Source organism: Juglans microcarpa x Juglans regia, chromosome 1S (genome assembly GCF_004785595.1).
Source record: "Juglans microcarpa x Juglans regia isolate MS1-56 chromosome 1S, Jm3101_v1.0, whole genome shotgun sequence".
Classification (NCBI taxonomy): Eukaryota; Viridiplantae; Streptophyta; class Magnoliopsida; order Fagales; family Juglandaceae; genus Juglans; species Juglans microcarpa x Juglans regia.
Window position 1 is genome coordinate 16,640,744 of NC_054595.1, and position 18,958 is coordinate 16,659,701.

Consider the following 18,958-nt stretch of genomic DNA (forward strand, 5'->3'; position numbering starts at 1 on the left):
ACCTTGGTTCAGGGAACAATGACGGTACATCAGTATGCTACTAGGTTTACTGAGTTATCTCGTTTTGCTACTTATTTGATTCCCGATGAGGAAAAGAAGGCACGCAAATTTGAGCAAGGACTGAATGAGAAACTGTATGTGCGTGTGGTGGGTTTTCATATTCGGAACTTCTCAGAATTGGTGGATAAAGCAACAGTTTTTGAAAGAACCCTTCAAAGAAGCGCTGCAATGCATGAACAGAGGAAAATGACTACTCCTACTGGGTACCAGTCTGGCATGGACCAGGGACCATGGAAAAGGAGGAATGAAGGTAGTAGTTCGGGAAAAAAGCCGGTTCAGAGTAATCAACAGCCCTACCAGTGTAGGACATGCAATCAAGTGCACTCCGGAGAGTGCAGAAAAGGGGCGGGATTGTGTTTTCGTTGTGGCAAATCAGGACACTACATCAGGGATTGCCCAATGCAAAATAAGAGCAACCAGACGTTCATACCGCCACCTCAAAGGAATGAAGTATCAGCCCGGGGCAGCAATCAACGTCCTACTGCGCCTGCTCGAGTCTTTGCACTAACACCTGGAGAGGTTGAGGTTAGGAATGACGTGATCACTGGTATGACTCTTTTGTTTTACTTTAAGGATTTATAGTTTCTATTATTTTCTTTTCTTTGATTGGTTCTGGTTAAGACTTTGATTATTCTTGGTTCATGGATGCGTTTGAATGTGATCACAGGTACTCTTTCTTTGTTTTCTAATAATGCTATTGTGTTATTTGACTCGGGAGCGACACATTCTTTTGTTTCCACAACGTACTCTAAATTTTGCACTTTAGATGCTGAAAGGTTGAGGAACAGGTTAGTGATTGTGACCCCAACAGGGAATTCTGTAGTCTGTAGTGAGATGTTACCTGGATGCCCTCTTTCTATAGAGTGAAGACTAATGCCAGCAGATTTAATAGTTTTCCACATGGTTGGGTTTGATGTGATTTTGGGTATGGATTGGCTGGCTTCCTACCACGCCAGTATTGATTGTGCTAAAAAGGAAGTGGTGTTCAGGCCCCTAATGAAGGTGAATTTCGGTTCACAGGGTCGAAAGTGAGGTTGACTCCACCCATCATTTCTGCCATTCAGGTAGGAAAACTGTTGCGTGATGGTTGTCAGGGATTCTTAGCCTGTGTGGTTGAAGCACCAAAGGAAGAGTTGAAGTTGAAACAGATACTTGTTGTGAGAGATTATCCAGAGGCCTTCCCTGAAGATTTATCGGGACTTCCACCCAAGCGGGAGGTAGAGTTTGCTATTGAGTTAATTCCAGGCATGGCACCCTTCTCGAAAGCACCTTATCGCATGGCGCCGTCTGAATTAGCGGAACTCAAAGAGCAGTTGCAAGATTTGTTAGACAAGGGTTTCATCAGGCCCAGTGTTTCACCTTGGGGAGCTCCAGTTCTTTTTGTGAAGAAGAAGGATGGATCGATGAGAATGTGTATCGATTATAGGGAACTTAATCGGGTGACCATAAAGAATAAGTACCCGCTACCCCATATAGAAGATTTGTTTGATCAGCTTCAGGGTGCTCAAGTATTTTCGAAGATTGATCTTCGATCGGGTTACCACCAGTTGAAGATCAGAGCTGAAGACGTGGCTAAGACGGCGTTCAGGACCGTTATGGCCATTATGAGTTTTTGGTCATGCCTTTTGGCCTGACTAACACCCCAGCAGTATTTATGGACTTGATGAACAGGGTGTTCCATGAGTTTTTGGATAAGTTTGTGGTTGTCTTTATTGATGATATACTGATATACTCCAAAAGCTAGACCGAGCATGAAGAACATTTGAAGTTGGTACTTGGGACACTCAGAGACAAGCAGCTGTTTGCTAAGTCGAAGAAGTGTGAATTTTGGCTTGATTCAATCACGTTTCTGGGACATGTAGTTTCGAAGGATGGTATTTCAGTAGACTCAGGAAAAGTGGAAGCAGTGGTTAATTGGTCGACACCAAGGAATGTTCATGAGGTTAGAAGCTTCTTGGGATTGGCGAGGTATTACCGTCGATTCATTGATGGGTTTTCCAAGATAGTAGTTCCTCTCACTGAATAGTAGTTCCTCTCACTGCACTTACCAGGAAGAATAATAAGTTTGAATGGACAGTAAAGTGTGAAGAAAGCTTCCAAGAGTTGAAACATAGATTAGTGGCAGCTCCGGTGTTAATAGTTCCCACAACTAGAGGCGGATTTGTTGTCTATAGCGATGCTTCTAGGCTTGGTTTGGGGTGTGTACTGATGCAACATGGGAAGGTTATAGCTTACGCCTCACGCTAATTGAAAGTGTATGAGCAGAATTATCCCACTCATGATCTGGAACTCGCGGCAGTCATTTTTGCACTCAAGCTTGGGAGACATTACTTGTATGGGGAAAAGTGCGAAATTTATACGGATCATAAGAGTTTGAAGTATTTCTTTACCCAAAAAGAATTAAACATGAGACAAAGGAGGTGGCTTGAGTTGATCAAGGATTATGATTGCACCATTAATTATCACCCAGGCAAAGCTAATGTAGTAGCCGACGCTCTGAGTAGGAAGTCAATCGGACCAACAGTTGCAGCCATTACCACTCAGCATAGGTTGTTGATGGATTTAGAAAGAGCCAGTATTGAAGTCCTTTCTAGTGATACAAATGTTGTTATGGCCAGTTTAGTGGTTCAACCTACTTTGATAGATAGAATCAAAGCTGCTCAAAAAGTGGACTCAGAGTTGGTGAAGCTAATGGAAGGGATTGGAAACAGGGACAAACCTGATTTTTGTGTTTCCAAGGATGGAGTTTTGATGTTTAGGGGTAGAGTATGCGTACCTGCTGATGATGAACTAAAAAGGTTAATCTTGAAGAGGCACACCGTTCTTTGTACACTGTTCACCCAAGGAGTACCAAGATATATCAGGATTTGAGAGAGTCCTTTTGGTGGAATGGCATGAAAAGAGAAATTGTTAAATTTGTAGAACAATGCCTAACTTGCCAACAAGTGAAGGCGGAGCATCAGAGACCTGCAAGATTATTACAGCCACTTCAGATTCCAGAGTGGAAATGGGAACATATCTCCATGGATTTCGTGACAGGTCTACCAAGGACCGTAAGCGTGCAAGATGCTATATGGGTGATTGTGGATAGCTTAACGAAGACAGCCCGTTTTGTGCCCATTAAAGTTTCTTATAAACTAGAGAAACTAGTGGAACTGTATGTACGAGAGATAGTGAGGTTGCATGGAGTACCGGTATCCATCGTGTCGGATAGAGATCCTCGTTTTACTTCTAAATTCTGGCGAAGCTTACAAGAGGCAATGGGTACTCAGTTAAGTTCCAGTACTGCTTTTCAACCTCAGACAGATGGACAGTCATAAAGAACTATTCAGATTTTAGAAGATATGTTGAGAGCATACTTGATAGATTTCAAGGGATCTTGGATGCAACATTTACCATTGGTCGAGTTTGCTTATAATAATAGTTTCCAGGCTAGCATTGGGATGGCACCTTACGAGGTTTTGTATGGCAGGAGATGTAGATCTCCATTGTATTGGGATGAAGTAGATGAAAGAAAACTTCTTAGGCCAGAGATTATTCAGCAGACCACAGAAAAGATAGATACCATTCGGGCTAGAATGAAAGCTGCTCAAAGCTGACAGAAGAGTTATGCAGATAAACGCCGCCGTCACTTAGAGTTTGAGATTGGAGATAAGGTATTCTTGAAGATTTCACCAATGAAAGGACTTATGAGATTCGGAAAGAAGGGTAAGTTGAGCCCTAGATACATTGGACCGTTTGAGATTCTTGATCGGATTGGACCAGTGGCGTACAGGGTGGCTCTACCACCGGCGTTCTCGGGGGTGCATAACGTGTTCCATGTGTCCATGTTGAGGAAGTACATCCACGACCCCACTCACATCATAGATCATGAACCCTTGCAGATTCAAGAGGACATGACCTACACCGAGGAACCATTGCGGATTCTGGACAGGAAAGAGCAAGTGTTGCGGAATCGAACTATTTCTTTGGTTAAAGTATTGTGGAATAATCATACTATCAATGAAGCATCTTGGGAATTCGAGGAAGAGATGCGAGTAAAGTATCCTCACTTGTTCGAAGGAAATTATTATAGCTTGTAACGAATTTCGAGGACGGAATTCTTGTAAGGGGAGGAGGATGTAAGGCCCAGTCTCTTCATCAAAGTGGCCCGGATCAGTGCGTGAAAATGGCCCAGCCATTTTAGCGTCTAGTGAGAGTCCCGAACGACGTCGTTTTTGAGGTGAGTGTTTTCTTCTTCAACTTCCGTTTCTTTCCTCATTTTTCTGTTTCAGTTCCAGTTTCTCCCGCACCTCTCTCGCGCACGTCTCTCTTTTCTTTTCGGTTTCATCTTTATTTCCAATTGTTGGCATTATTTTGAGGTTCCGAATCCCATGCCCTAGACTTCCTCATTGTTTCGGTTTCTCTCTTGTGCTGCATCTTATTCCAGTGAGTTGCCGTCTACTGCATCTCTGTTTCTCTCCATTTTTACGTTTCTGTTCTTCCTCTGCAAGTCAGCGAGCAGTACCTCTCATTCCTCCATTTTTCGACTGGTAAGTGTTTCCTTCTCATCCCTTTAGGTTTCGGTTTCATCTGCTGAAACTGTGCAGATTCTACTCCTTAGTTTTTGGTTTGATTTAATCTCTTTTTCTGTAGTTTCTATTTTGGCCGTGAGGTTTGGGTTGCGTTTGTGTGTCTGGGTGTTGTGCGTGGTGAGTCTTCAGGTAAATCTCTCTCTTTGCTATCAGGTCGATGCCTTCCCCGTACTTTATTTCGCTGGTTTTATGCAATTCCGACTTTGCATTGTTCTAGGCGGTGCCGTTGTTTTCTTCCCACTCCGAAACCCCACTTTGACGCTCATTTCTCTTACAGTCCACTTTGTTTCACTTCTGTCCGCATTGTGTTTAATCTCCTTGCTGTGGCTTGGCATTGAACTCTGTTGAGCGGGTAAGGACGCCGTGAACCATACTGTTCATGGTGTAAACTATGTCTTTAATTGTTGGTGTGTGGGAAGGATTTCTTTTGTTTTTAATTAGAGTTGAGGGCTTTGTAATATGATAGTTTGGCTGTTGAAGAAGGATTTATAAATTTTGTGATTTTTGTCGAGGTGGTGCGGTAGAGCAAATGAATACTCGGGTTGACTAGGTTCTGTGTTTCTTTGTGCTGTTGGTTGGTATTTTCGAAAGATTGTTATTTTTTTTAATAGTGATGTTGACCTTGGAGAGTGTTTAGAATAAAAGCAAAGACTAGTACATGGTTTTTGAGTGGGAGTGCGGGCTGTTCAATATTTTTAAGTGGTTGACTTAGTGTGTTAAATTGTGGGTTTTATTTAATTATTAGATGAGGTTATGCCTTTTGTCGTTTAATACTCGGTGTATATTTCTTTTGTTTTATGAAAAGGTGACGAGACTAATAGAGGTCATTTTCAAGGCTTAGATAATACGCTACAAGAGTCAGGTAAGCGGGGTTCCTATACTAGGCCTTACACGAATTATTTGAGACAGAGGTTGATTTTTTGAAAACATTGCATATTTTTTGTGGTGAAATGAGAACTTGGGAAAAACAAAACCAACCTCGGTCGTTTATTTGCATACTCATGAAATCTGTACGAAAAAAGAGAAAAATATGTTCTGACATGCATTGTGTAGACATAAGCTAAATTCTGTCATGTGATTTCTAAAATCTGAAAAATGAGCAATTTTGAGAATATGAAAAGTTGTGTATTTATTTAGAAAGATGTTCTGGCTTTTGTGTTCAGCGTGTGTAAACTGTCTAATTCTGTTTTGGTACTCTGTATTATTTTGATATAACATCTGAAAACCTTTGGCATGGTGTACTGGTTTTCGTATCTAACTCTGTCACTGCTTTGCTCTGCTCTACTCTGTTATGCTCTGCTCTGTTTGGGTTGGTACTAACTTCTCTGTCTCTGAGTGCACCCACTTTGGAAACAAAGTGGTTTTATTGTGGTCTTTCCTGTGTGCATACTCAGAGCTCCGAGAAGAATAAAGGAAAGATTTCACATCTGTCTCTGTCTGGTTTGGCCACCGAGGTTAGCACAACCCTACCACGGGGGTGAAACATAGTCTCTGCTCTGTTTTGATGCTCTGTTTTGATCTGATGATGATACTCAGTTTATATTATGCCAAATCACTATGGGTTTTTACTTGTCTTAAAATCATCGCTCTGTTACTCTTGAAAATATGTTCTGTTCTGCATGATAACTCTGAAAAATATTTTGTTTTGCATGCTATTCTTTGTAAATGCTCATGTTTGCACGCTAGCATATGATTTCTGCTTATTGAGTTGTGATAACTCACCCCCTATTATGATAATATTTTTTCAGATGATGTGGAGAGTCCAAATAAGGACCTGGATTAGATTGGTGAACGTGTTTAAGTTGAGGAAATGTGGTTAGAAGAAGGACTTCTGATATTCTTAATTTTAATGTCTTTGAGTTTTAATTATATTTTCAGGTTTAGTAGGACCTATGGTTTTATCAGTTTGGTATGCTACTATTACCTGGAGATTGTGGACCCTTTGATATTTTTTATTATTGCATTTAAGATTGTGTGGAGTTTGTAATGAGATTATTGAGAAGATATGAGATTGATTTCATTTATGAAGTTTTTGGAGATTATTCTTTGGATGTATTGGGAGACATGTTTATGAGTGACAGGTAATAATTCTCCAAGCCACCCAGGTTTGGGGCGTTATAGCAGATCTGTTGTTTTTCAGAGCCAGGCGACCACCACGTGTCTCACCACAAGATTTCCAAAGTGCCGATCCTTTAGACAAACGAAAAATTTCGTCTAACGGAGCGACACATGAGCCACATGTGCGGCCCAAAGTGCACACGTGACATCCATGTGCCACTACAATGGGAGCTCTATCGCTACCATGTGCAACTTTTCTGGGACCAAAACTATCAGTTTCTTCATATCTGACATTCCGTCGTACTTTCAGGATAAGTGTGGGACACGCGCCACTACAGTCTCAGTGTTTGCATTTTTTATTTTCTCTAAGATTGAAAATATGGATCTACAGCTTCCAAGTTGTGATTCGCTATTTTTCCATATATCTTTTAGTTTTCTGTTATTTCCTTTGTTTTAGGTTTTAAAAAAAAAACATGACATAATATGGGGTTTGTTAAATTTGTCTTAAGACAGAGTGTTGTCTCTCAGACAGTTTGTCTGTAGAGAGTTACAACAATGAACTAGACCATGTCAATCACAAAGAAATTTGTGTATTGGGGAGCCTTAAAAGTAGTAGTTAACTTATATTCTGTATGTCTCAGGTCAAAGTTATAATGAGACATTATATATGAATGGAATTTGTTCTACAAAAAAAAAAAACCTAAATACTTCCCGCGGTTTTTAGTCGTGCAAATCAAAATATTGTTTGCATGCATTGACTTTGAACAATTTCTTAAGTCCAAATTATCGACAATTAAGCATATATAGAGTCATGGTCTTATAAAAGTAGTACCCAAAAATACTTGAGTGATCACTTTTTACATAATTTTTAAGGAAATATCCAAAACTATAATATTCACTTTATAATATCTCAAATCTAAAATATCACTTGATAGTTTTTATAAAAAAATTAAATTCTAAATATTTCATTACACAAATAATAATGGATGGATATTATTTTATGAAACTTTATCATCAGAAATCTAAAACATATATTAAGTTATATTTATAGAATCTTATGTTTATGTGTATGTAACAAATTATCGAGATCCTATTTTCTATGTAGTAATAATGTTTTTATGATTTTTTAATTTCTATTTATTTTACATAAATGTGTCACACGATAAAAAAAATTGGCCATTCCTCAAAGAAATTTCTGGTTCCGCCCCTGTTCTAATATATCACTTGATAGTTCTTTTGAAAAAATTAAATTCTAAATATTTCATTACACAAATAATAATGGATGTATATTATTTTATGAAACGTTATTGTTAGAAATCTGAAACATATATTAAATTGTACTTATAAAATCTTATTTTTACGTGTATGTAGCAAATTATTGAGATCCTATTTTATATGCAATAATGTTTTTATGATTTTCTAATTTCTGATTATTTTACATAAATGTGTCACAGGGTAAAAAAGTTGGCCATTCCTCAAAGAAATTGCTGTTCTGCCACTGTTCTAAAATATCACTTGATGGTTTTTTTGAAAAAATTAAATTCTAAATATTTCATTACACAAATAATAATGGATGTATATTATTTTATAAAACGTTATCACCAGAAATCTGAAACATATATTAAGTTGTACTTATAGAATCTTATTTTTACGTGTATATAGCGAATGATAGAAATCCTATTTTATATGTAGTAATGTTTTTATGATTTTTTAATTTTTTTTATTTTACATAAATGTGTCACACTATAAAAAAGTTAGCCCCTCCTCAAAGAAATTGTTGGTTCTACCACTGATCTCTATCAATATATATATATATATATATATATTATATTTATATTATATATATTAGGGAAGGGCCCCTGGTGCGTTAGTCTTGGAGTGCACCTAACATGATGATTTAAATAAAAATAAATAAAAAAATCAATAGTTTATTTGTTTGGGAAAAGAAAATATAAGGATAAAGCAATGCAAAAAATAAGATAAAAAAAATCTAAACTTCAACAAAGTATGAGCATTGGTCTGCATCTATATTGGATTATCTATTTACTCTATATATAATAATAAAATATTATTAATTAATACTTTTTTTAATTTTTATTTTTATGACACTTTATAGTTCTACTAATTAAAATATTAATAATAATTATATTCTAATTAAATTAATAATTAATATTATATATTGAGTGTTTTAAGTATTTTATTAGTTAAATTTACTTAAAGTTGAATTTTACAATGAGAATGCTCTAAAGTGTTTCTGTTTTAAAGAGTAAAGTCATTTTAATTTTTTTATTTAAAAAAATTGAAACAAAAAAAGAAAAGAAAAATGAGTACACTGTCAGAACAAAAGGACATAAAAAGAGACGTCAATTCATGTGCGCTGCTGGGCTATTAAGGACCTTTTGGTGAAACATGATCTTTCATTAAATTCTAGAAGTTACACTTCAAATGGTCAAAGGTCTTAAAGACCTTTTGGTAAAACAAGATCTTTCATTAAATTCTACAAGGGAGCTACACGTCAAATGATCAAGTGTGTTAAGGGCATTTTGGTAAAATATGATTTAACGGACTTAACGAAAAAATAACAAAAGTTAACAAAAAAATAACAAAAGTTATTATTCATAATTAGATAGCCACTTATTATAATAGAATATCTCTTTATATATAAAAAGAGCCTATCTAACAGAAATTCTTGTTTTAACGGAGCTACAGTATTTCCGTTAACTTTTCGTTAAATCAGTGTTAAAGCAAAAAGAACGTCGCTTCCGTCTTCTCTATTTTTCTGCATATTCTCATTCGTTTCTCTCTCCAAAACCAAACTCCTTTCCTTCTCTGTCTTTTCGTCTTCTCTCTTCTTTGAGTCTTCTCTCTTCTCTTCGTCTTCATGTTTGCGTCTTCAGATTTGTTTTCTACAACGTTGATTTTTTTATTTTTTGCATGTCGTGGTAAATGTTTCCAAACCAAGGTCATCGCCTCCCAATCTCCTCCACCGCGCCTTAGATGCTGCGGATTTGGACCCACTGCATCTCAATACTCCTTTCTCCAACAAAAACCAAAGCCCATAGAGAGAGAGAGAGAATGCGAGGCTTCCGACTGTATTCCTTGGGTTCAACGAAAACCACCTCTCCACAGTCAACCGCAGCTAGCTCGACAAAAACTCTGCTAGCTGGATTTCATGTTGGCCTTTTTTGGCGTCTCATGTTTCACATTTGATCATGTTTTGGGTTTTGATTTTCGTAGTTTTTGCTAGATCTGTGTTTCGTGCATTTGGGTTCGTCTAGATGGTTTTGCATTTTAGGGTTTTTGGGTTTAATTTCTTTGATTTTTTTTAATCATTTAAAGCTTTATTTACTTTATTTTTCCGACATCTGAATCTAGGGTTTACTGATATTTTGGTTTTCAGAGTCGCCAATTTTTGCCCCTGTTTGACCGAGTGTAGTGAGACAGAAAAAATAAATCTGAGAGAAGAGTTTTTTCAAAGCGAATGTCTGAAAAGATGAGTTTTAATTGGATTGTATTGAAGCGACAATTTGAGATTCTGTGAAAGGGATCGTTTGTTGACTTTTTTTCCTATGCGTGTTGAGAAGAGAGGGAATTAGAGTGTGACGGTGTCATCTCTCCTGCGAAAGAAATGAGTTTCTTCTAGAATTTGCCGCGCCATCGGCGCGACAACGATATGGAGGCTAGAGCAAGCCGCTCCAGTGTTAGCATGAACAATGTCGATAAATCGTCTTTGGATCCTTTCGATATTACCAGCACCAAGAATGCCACAATAGAGCGACTTCGCTGCTGGAGGGTACGTTTTCCCTTTTCAATCCTCTCTTTCTCTCTGTTTTCACTTTTCATTTAGTTCCCCCTGAATTGTTTGTTCATCAAGATGTTTTGACTATGTTTTCGTCTTTGGTGGGTTCTTGATCTTTTTGTTATGCGTTTCTATTTCTTTCAACTATCCAGGTGGTGTTTAAGAACAAAATGTGTTAAATGCCTCTCATCGATTTCATTACATCTTGGACTTGAAAAGGGAAGCAGAGAGGAAGCAAAGTATAAAGACTTACAAAGTGCATGTTCAAGCCAAACAAGTAATATACTTTCTTGTACCTGATTTTTTGGGCACTCTGATGACTTAACAAAAAGAAAAAAAAAGTTTCTTGTGCACTCTTTATAGCTTAAATGTATTTTCTAATTCATGAAATTGGAAATGTTAGGCTACATATCGTTTCACGGCAGTTGGAGCACAAAAAAATGGTACTTCTGCATCTGTTCTTTCTTGCGAAGATCATTTCCATGTCATTCTAGGTTTTAGAACTATCTTGCTCTATTGTTATGTCATTTGTGCTTGTAGACAGGAATCTTCAATGTTTTTTTTTTTTTTTTTTTTTTTTTTTGTGTTTGAGATGTATTGTCACGTAAAATATTATATTTTCATGTCTAATTTTTCTTCTTTTTCTGGGAACTTTTAAGTGATCCATCTTGGTTTCTTTAGGGATGGTAGTAGCTCTTACCAATGAGAGTGCTACTAGCAAATCTGTATATTTTGCACATTGTACATCAGAGATGATATTCATTACCTATTTGTTCGCCGAAGAAACAGAGAAGTTTGCAGGGCCTTTGCTGGCTGATACTTATGTAACCTTGTTAAAAGGTCACAATGCATGGTATGGCCAAATGTCCCCTATTTGGGTTTTGACTTATTACTTTCTTTTGAACCCATATAAGATCCTTTCACTTCAAACTCTACAATTCTAGACCATTTATTATATGGCACACTTTAGGGTGAGTTTGGGAGCAACCTGAGGCATGACTAATTGTTTTCCAGGTTTAATGAAGATATGATCTTAAAAGAAGCAAAACATAATTTAAAAGAAGTAATGTTAATTCAGACTCCCCACACCCCAACAGGATATTCTTAAAGCAAAACCATCAAAATGAACAGCCCCATTAACAGAAATTCAGAATATTAACATGAAAGTCATGTCAATGTATACTCCCCACGAGCTAGTTTTCTACCATGACCACTAGAAGTTCTTCATTTTTATTTTATTTTTTTGTAGAGTCACCAAAACAGCAATCCTGAGATGTCTCCACTTCTTGTAGTGAGGCAATGAAAATCATAAAGCAAGAAATTTCTTTATTACATTCATCTGTATCATCATCCACTTTAGCTAGGTGAAGTGCAAGAAATAACACCTACGATCAGAGACTGGTGGCTTGCTTTCTACTTGGTAAAACATAAACTCTTAGAAACAAATGGGAGTATGAAATTGCATAAGAGACATTGCTTATTATTATTGAGATGAATCGATTATAAAAAAAACTAAAGCAAAATATTATGAGGTTTTTGTAAGACATATGCCATAGATTCTATGGGCCTTGGTTGCATCAGTTGGACTATGATTCTGGATTTTGACTAGAAAAAAACTTTTTTTCCCTTTTCAGATTCATTATTAGTAGCTTTCCTTTCCTTTTTATTTTTTGTTTTTCTTGCATCTTACGACACGATAATTCTAAATCTGCCCTATTATGTTCGAGGGTGTCTCTGCGGTGGAAGCCTTTTATGAAATTCTGAGTTAGTCTAGCCTAAATGTGCTGCATCCTGAAGGAAACAAGCCTGTAGCTCCTGTAAAGCTTTGCCTCATCTTAAAGACACTCTATAAAATATTGATCTCAAGGTAAATTTCCTGCAACTCTTAAAATCTCGTCCGTGATCTTAACCTTCAATTGGCATGTTACTAATCATTGAACCCAAGTTGTCGCAAATGGCACAAAACTAGGCATGAGCAATAACAAAACAGGGTCCTGTTTCTTCTGTTCACTTTACACTAAACTGAAGACTTCAAATTAAATATCTACCATGAATAAGAGCCACACTAACCATATTATTATGTTGGCTCACATATGAAGTAGGCCTAGACTTTGTTGAAAATTGCAAATTTAATTCAGATATTGCTGTCAGATTTTCATTGTTTCAGATCTAAAGGTAAAATATAGGTTTTCTTCTTTATCCTTTTCCTTTTAAATATTCACCAACTCATAATCTATTACTCACAAGCATTGTTAAATTTATGCATAGAGGGTAGTTGTGTATACTTGAAATTATTTTTAATAAAGTGACACAATTACATCCATTAGTTGTAAATTGAGTTGTAAAATAGTTGTAGGTGCATCATTACCCCACATACAATCTTACCTATAAAATTTAATGAAGGTCTGGTTATAACTACTTTGATTCTATTGGTTTTGTTGTAGGGTACATTAGTCCAATACATCTTCTTTCCCATGCTGGTTTAAGATGTTTTGTTTGTTGGCTTGTAGCAGATCATAAGCCCTAGCAGGGTTCAAGTTTATGTTCAGCTAATATCTATGTTTGACATGTTCTCTAAACTTTTTTAATTAGTTGTTCCTCTTGTATAAATTATGTGTACTTGGGCTATACCTCTTACGTTTTCTAATAATTTAGTCTTCTGAAGAAGTTCATTGTTTTGGGTGTCTGAAGACTCTGAATAGTCTATGGTGAGGCTTTTTCGGAACGCTTCCTTTTTCAGACGCTATCTACATATTCTGGAGGTCACAGAGAAACCCAACTAGAAGCATGACTTATCTTGCATTCTTACCTTCCACTAGAGAAGACTAACTCTGCCTCACAATGGCTCCATCAAATTATTTGCAGGGCCCTAGAGAAACCCAACTAGAAAATACAATGAGTCGATACAAGTCTGCGTAGTACTATTATATCTCTTGCTTGTAGAGAATTTGGCGAATCTGCTACTGAGGCATGTCATTGGACGGATGGGTTTCCATTGAACTAATCTTTTCATTTTCTGATCTCTGCATTAAATTATTCATTAATCAATTTTTTTTTTTAAATCTTATTATTTTTTCTGCTTGTGCACATTACTAATCTGCACAAATTTATTTCACACAAACTAGGCAAACGTGCTTTGCACATTGGTCCTCGCCTAGTATATATATATTATATATATATATATATATATATATATATTTATACATATGTTTTTCATTTTAACCACAAAATTCTTAGAAAATTGTCCGGACCACCAAGCAAATGCAGAAAGATAGTGATGTGTGGGTTTGATGGTAAAGCCATTAACATTGACAAAGCAAATATGGGCTCAGGGAACTGTTATTCATTTGGGCTGTCCAGGTTCGTTAGTCCTAGGTGCCCTTATATAATGGTTTAAATTAAAAAAATAAAAAAATCAGTAGTTTAATTGTTTAGAAAAATAAAATACAAGATTAAAAAAAGATAAAAAAAATTAAGATTAAAAAAAAATCTAAACTTCAGCAAAGTATCTAACCGCAGAGCTATTAAGAGCCTTTTGGTAAAATATAATCTTTCATTAAATTCTACAAGGGAGATACACAACGAATAGTCAAGAGTTTTAAGGACCTTTTGGTAAAACATGATCTTTCATTAAATTTTATAAGGAAGTTACATGTCAAATGATCAAAAATTTTAAGGGCCTATTGGTGAAACATGACTTAATGGAAAAATAAGAAAAATTAACGAAAAAATAGTAAAAATTACTATTCACAACTAGATAACCACTTATTATAATAAAATAGATATGTGACTTGCTCTTCGATTGGGCGACATTTGTTCATTCAAACTTTTGACTTTTGGGAGTCTTAACTATGGATAAAGCCTACGCATGCTTGATTCCTTATGAATAATAATAATAATAATAAAATTATTTAAGTTAAGGTGTTTTATGAAATTTTAGAAAAGAAGGGAGAAAAAAATAAATAAAAATATTATAAAATTAAATATTGTTAAAATATAATTTTTTAATACTATTTTTATTTTGTGATTTGAAAAAATTGAATTGTTTTTTGTGATCTGTTTAGAAGTTTGGAAAAGTAATTAATAATTAAATGAAAAAGTTGAAAATTTAAAATTAAAAAATATATGTGTTTGAATGTTGAGATGTGATGAGACGAGATGAATTGAGACCATTTGTGAAACTAAATGAGGCTTAATGTCCTCGCATATCTCTAAAATAATGCATTTATAAAAAAAATATTTAATATATGATTAATGTTAGATACAATCTCTAAATCATTTGGAACAAGATAAAATTCACTATTAAAAAGAGAAATTTTCACGTGATAAATCTAAATTTATTTATTTTTTCAAAATGAATCAAATAATTAATATATACATAGGGAAGCAGCTTAATTTTGAGGCGAATAATTTTGCACGTAAAGTTGAAAAGAACAGTAGTGAGTTGTTCGATGTAAAAATAGATTTGTTGTAGAAGCTGGTGGATATGTACAAGACCAAGACCAAGACCAAGACCAAAAGTAGGAATTTACTTGGCATTGGATTGGGAGTTTTATATGCACATCTTCTTCTTCTTCTTCTTCTGGCCGTGCCGTTAATGCATTTTCAAATTTTTTTTCCTTTTTTCTTTTAAATATTTGTTAAATATATTTAAATATTCAAAAAAATATACACATTTACTAGTAATCATTTTCTTAACTATTAAGAAAAAAATAAAATTAAAATAAGCGGTCAACTTCAGAATACAAAATCAAGAGACTACTTGGCATTTTCCTTAAAAAATATATATATATATATATATATATATATATATTAGAGATAAGAGGAGCCATAAAACAAATATTAGGTAATGTATATTATATCTTCATCTCGTTCAATTTCTACTCTTTTTTTTTTTTTTTTTTTTTTTTAGAGTTAAGAGTAAAAACTCAAAAAAAAAAAAAAAAAATCTAAAACACAGATATTGAGGATTAAGATTAAAAAAATAGAGAAAAATATATTTGCAAGTTTGTTTATTGATACACCAAACATATCACTGATATGAAATTTATACACTGATCACTTGCAAATATTATAAATTTATAATTACAAACAAATAGAAAGAGAGTGTATATATGTTCGCGTAGCAAACTAAAAGAAAAAGAATATAGCGAAAACTCAAACCCAGACCACAACTTTCTCTCTAAACCCAGCTCATTTAGACCGGCTAGAGGGGGTGGGAGCTTCGGCTCCTTCCCGCTTCACTCTTTCCCTTTACTTCTCTGATTTTCCTTTGTATTTTCTTTTTTTCTTTTTCGTTTTTCAGGCCAAATAAAGGGAGAATCGCCGTTCGTGGTCTTCGGGGTCCTTATAGCCAACACGCGCCCCACAAGGAGGTTACCCAGCCGCCGATCTACACGTCTACCGAACACGGCCCCAACCGGAGTGGAGCGTAGTCTGCACGGGCGGGACGAAAATTCCAAAGCTCGTCGGCGCGTGGCCCTCACGCGCCACCAAGGAGCTCTATGCCGTTGCAACGCGCGGCAGCTCTCGAACCGGCGACTTTGGATCTCCCATGACGGACAGTCGGTTTTCCCTTCCGAGGTGTTTTTTGTGCACTGTTTTTCCCTTTTTACAGTATTTTCTCCATGTAATTTATTTATGCATTGTCTTTATTTTCAAGAAAACAAAAAAATCCAAAAATATTTGTCCCTTCGGACTTAGGTCCAAAGGGTGTTGTCCCCCCTCCGCTTAGTCGGTGATGTTGGGGTTTGGTTTCTCCATACTCAACCTAGTTGGGTATGGAGTTTTATGTTTGGTTACTGTGAACTATGTTGGGAACAGAGTTGTGCTATCTCTTAGACTTCGGTCCTTAGAGATAAGCCATCTGGACTAGACCATATCAGTCACAATAGTATACTGAGATTCTATTAATGTTTGTAATTGACTTATTGTTTGAAGTCAAAGTTATATGTCCTCTTAAATGAATGGAATGAGATCCTTTTTATCAAAAAAAAAAAAAAATAGAATGAGATCCTTTTTATCAAAAGAAAAAGAAAAAGAATATAACAAAGAGAAATATGGTTTAAATTAATGTGAAGACAGTCTCTCTGCATGCAACGTCGATGGACATGATGACACGAAGCCTTTAATTACCTGCAGCTCCTTGGACTATTGACATATTAAATCAGATTTTTTCACATCAGCAATATTAAAAATAAGAGAAATAATAGTTACAGTCGTGAATATGTAAACGCTGCATAATTATTTTAAAAAAAATGAATAAATATGAACCCTCATAAAAAAAAATATTAATTTTTTAATAGTAGACCTCACTCTTTTTTAAAACGATCGCACGACGCTTGAGTATTTTACGATTTTATGTAGTATTACTCTAAAAACAATGATCTCATTTATTCTATGAGGATCCTATTAATATACATAGAAATACTACAAATATAAATAAATTACATAAAAATAATTTCACAAAATGACGTGGATAATTCATATAATCCGTTAGATATATTTTACGATAAAAATAACTTTGTAATATTCCAACGTACCAATATATTGCCTCTGAGTCATGATGTGGGGTATTCGATCTTATTTCATTTGGAATATTATCGATCGAGTACAACTAATATTGCTTTGCAATTTCCTAGCTACTTGGTCTCCTATGATAATGTCCTTACCCTGGTCTTTAATTTTATGTTGACCTCATCCATCTAAACCATGTGCAGTGTGACTGAGACCAATGTTCGTGTTTGGATTTAATTTGGGCCATAAAGTTTTTGTTTTTATTTTATTATATATATATATATATATATATTCGAGACCAAGGAATTAATGGAAGAAAAGTGGAAAAAACCTTAGAATTGTACGTAGGACATGTTCATAAAGCCCACTTTCCAGATGTAGCTGATCTATATCTTCCATGACATGCACATGAGCTGCCACCCATTTGGTCTGGTCTGGCATGGGACAGCAACATCTTCACTTTTGTTTGGGATCTATTGGTCTGGGGTGGAGATAGAGCTACTCCCACAGAGGGAGGCCACCGAGAGTGTCACCGAATAGGCAATTTTTTTTTTTCTTTTTGTGTTTTTTTTTTCAAATATTTTTATAAGCTCATTAAACATTTTCAAAAAATAAAAATAAAAATTATAAATTCATTAAAAAATACTTATTTAATTATTAAGTAAAAAAAACTCAATCAGTAGCCACCATCGGAAACCACCATCCATGAGATATATAAGCATTTCCCATTGGATTTAACCCCATGGGACATATACCCCTTTAAGGTTATTGTCTTTTCTTTTCTTTTAAGAAACGCTATTAGGTGACTGTTCATTTTGATCGCTAGTGTAAAAGTGTTTTTTTTTTTAATATTTAAAATTTTTTTTACACTTGCAGTCAAAATGGGCGGTCACTTTGAGGGATAAAGTAGCAGCACTCTTTTCTTTTTTTCTTTTTTCTTCTTTCTTCTTCTTGATTGGATTGCAGGAAATTAGCTAGCTAGCTTCCAATAACATGCATGGCAACATGTAGATGTACTTCCTACTCTAATTAATTAATCATCTTCCTCATGATCATATAGCAAAATAATTTTGTCCAAAAGCCACTAATGCAATATTGAACTGCATATTTAGGACAAAAGTGGTGCATGAAATGATGATCTGCAACTGAGGGTTGGGATCCTTGCTGTACTTATAGGATTGGTCCCTATCTTGCCTTAGAGACATATCCCATTAATGGTGGACAAAGTTGGACTTCTTTTCCTTGTTTTAAAGTTCATGGATTAGTCTGATCTGTCAATGAGAAAGTTGTTGATGGGTTAAGAATTAGGATGGGACTGCTCATGAAGGTTTAAAATTGAATCAATAATGAAGGGATATTGCTACCTTATTCTAATTTTTTAGGAGTTTTTTTTACAAGTTTACATTTGATAATTCAAGCAGAAATTCTCCCAACAGATCATGACTCTAAGAGAGTGCATCATTCATGCAGCATGAATACTGCGGAATCTCAAAGTCAAGACTGTCTGGTTTATACAACTCGCCTTGGATTCACTATATATGCCACTGATCGTTAGGGTAATTGGATGAGTACACCTTAGTTCGTTTTACCGAAAGTAGACAATAAATTATTTCCTATATATCGAGCTAGCGAGCTACTATACGTACGTACTGCTTTGCATACATTCCTATCACAAAACGACCTTTATTGAAAAGTATGCAAGGTGATCCACGTGATGGTGGCCATCCAACTCTCTCGAAAACTTATTAATTCTAAAAATCGCACAACAATCTAGAAGTAGAGAAATAGTCATTTTCGGTTTGCTATGACGATTAGGGCCTCGATCGGGTGGTTTGGAGTCCCCAACGTGATCCAGTATAATTGTGCGTACGTGATCATGATAGTGAATGAAAAATAAATACTAAAAATATAAAAGAGAGGAATACATACATATTTACGTAGTTCGACATAA

General features: G+C 35.4%; 1 long non-coding RNA gene across 1 annotated transcript; it reads left to right on the top strand.

Annotated features, from left to right (window-relative positions):
* Positions 1-3,950: 3,950 nt before the first annotated feature.
* Positions 3,951-6,663, top strand: LOC121246921. The gene is made up of 5 exons (XR_005937187.1): positions 3,951-4,592; positions 4,696-4,763; positions 4,912-5,016; positions 5,440-5,496; positions 6,383-6,663. It is a non-coding gene; the product is annotated as an uncharacterized LOC121246921 (long non-coding RNA).
* The last annotated feature ends 12,295 nt before the right edge of the window (positions 6,664-18,958 follow it).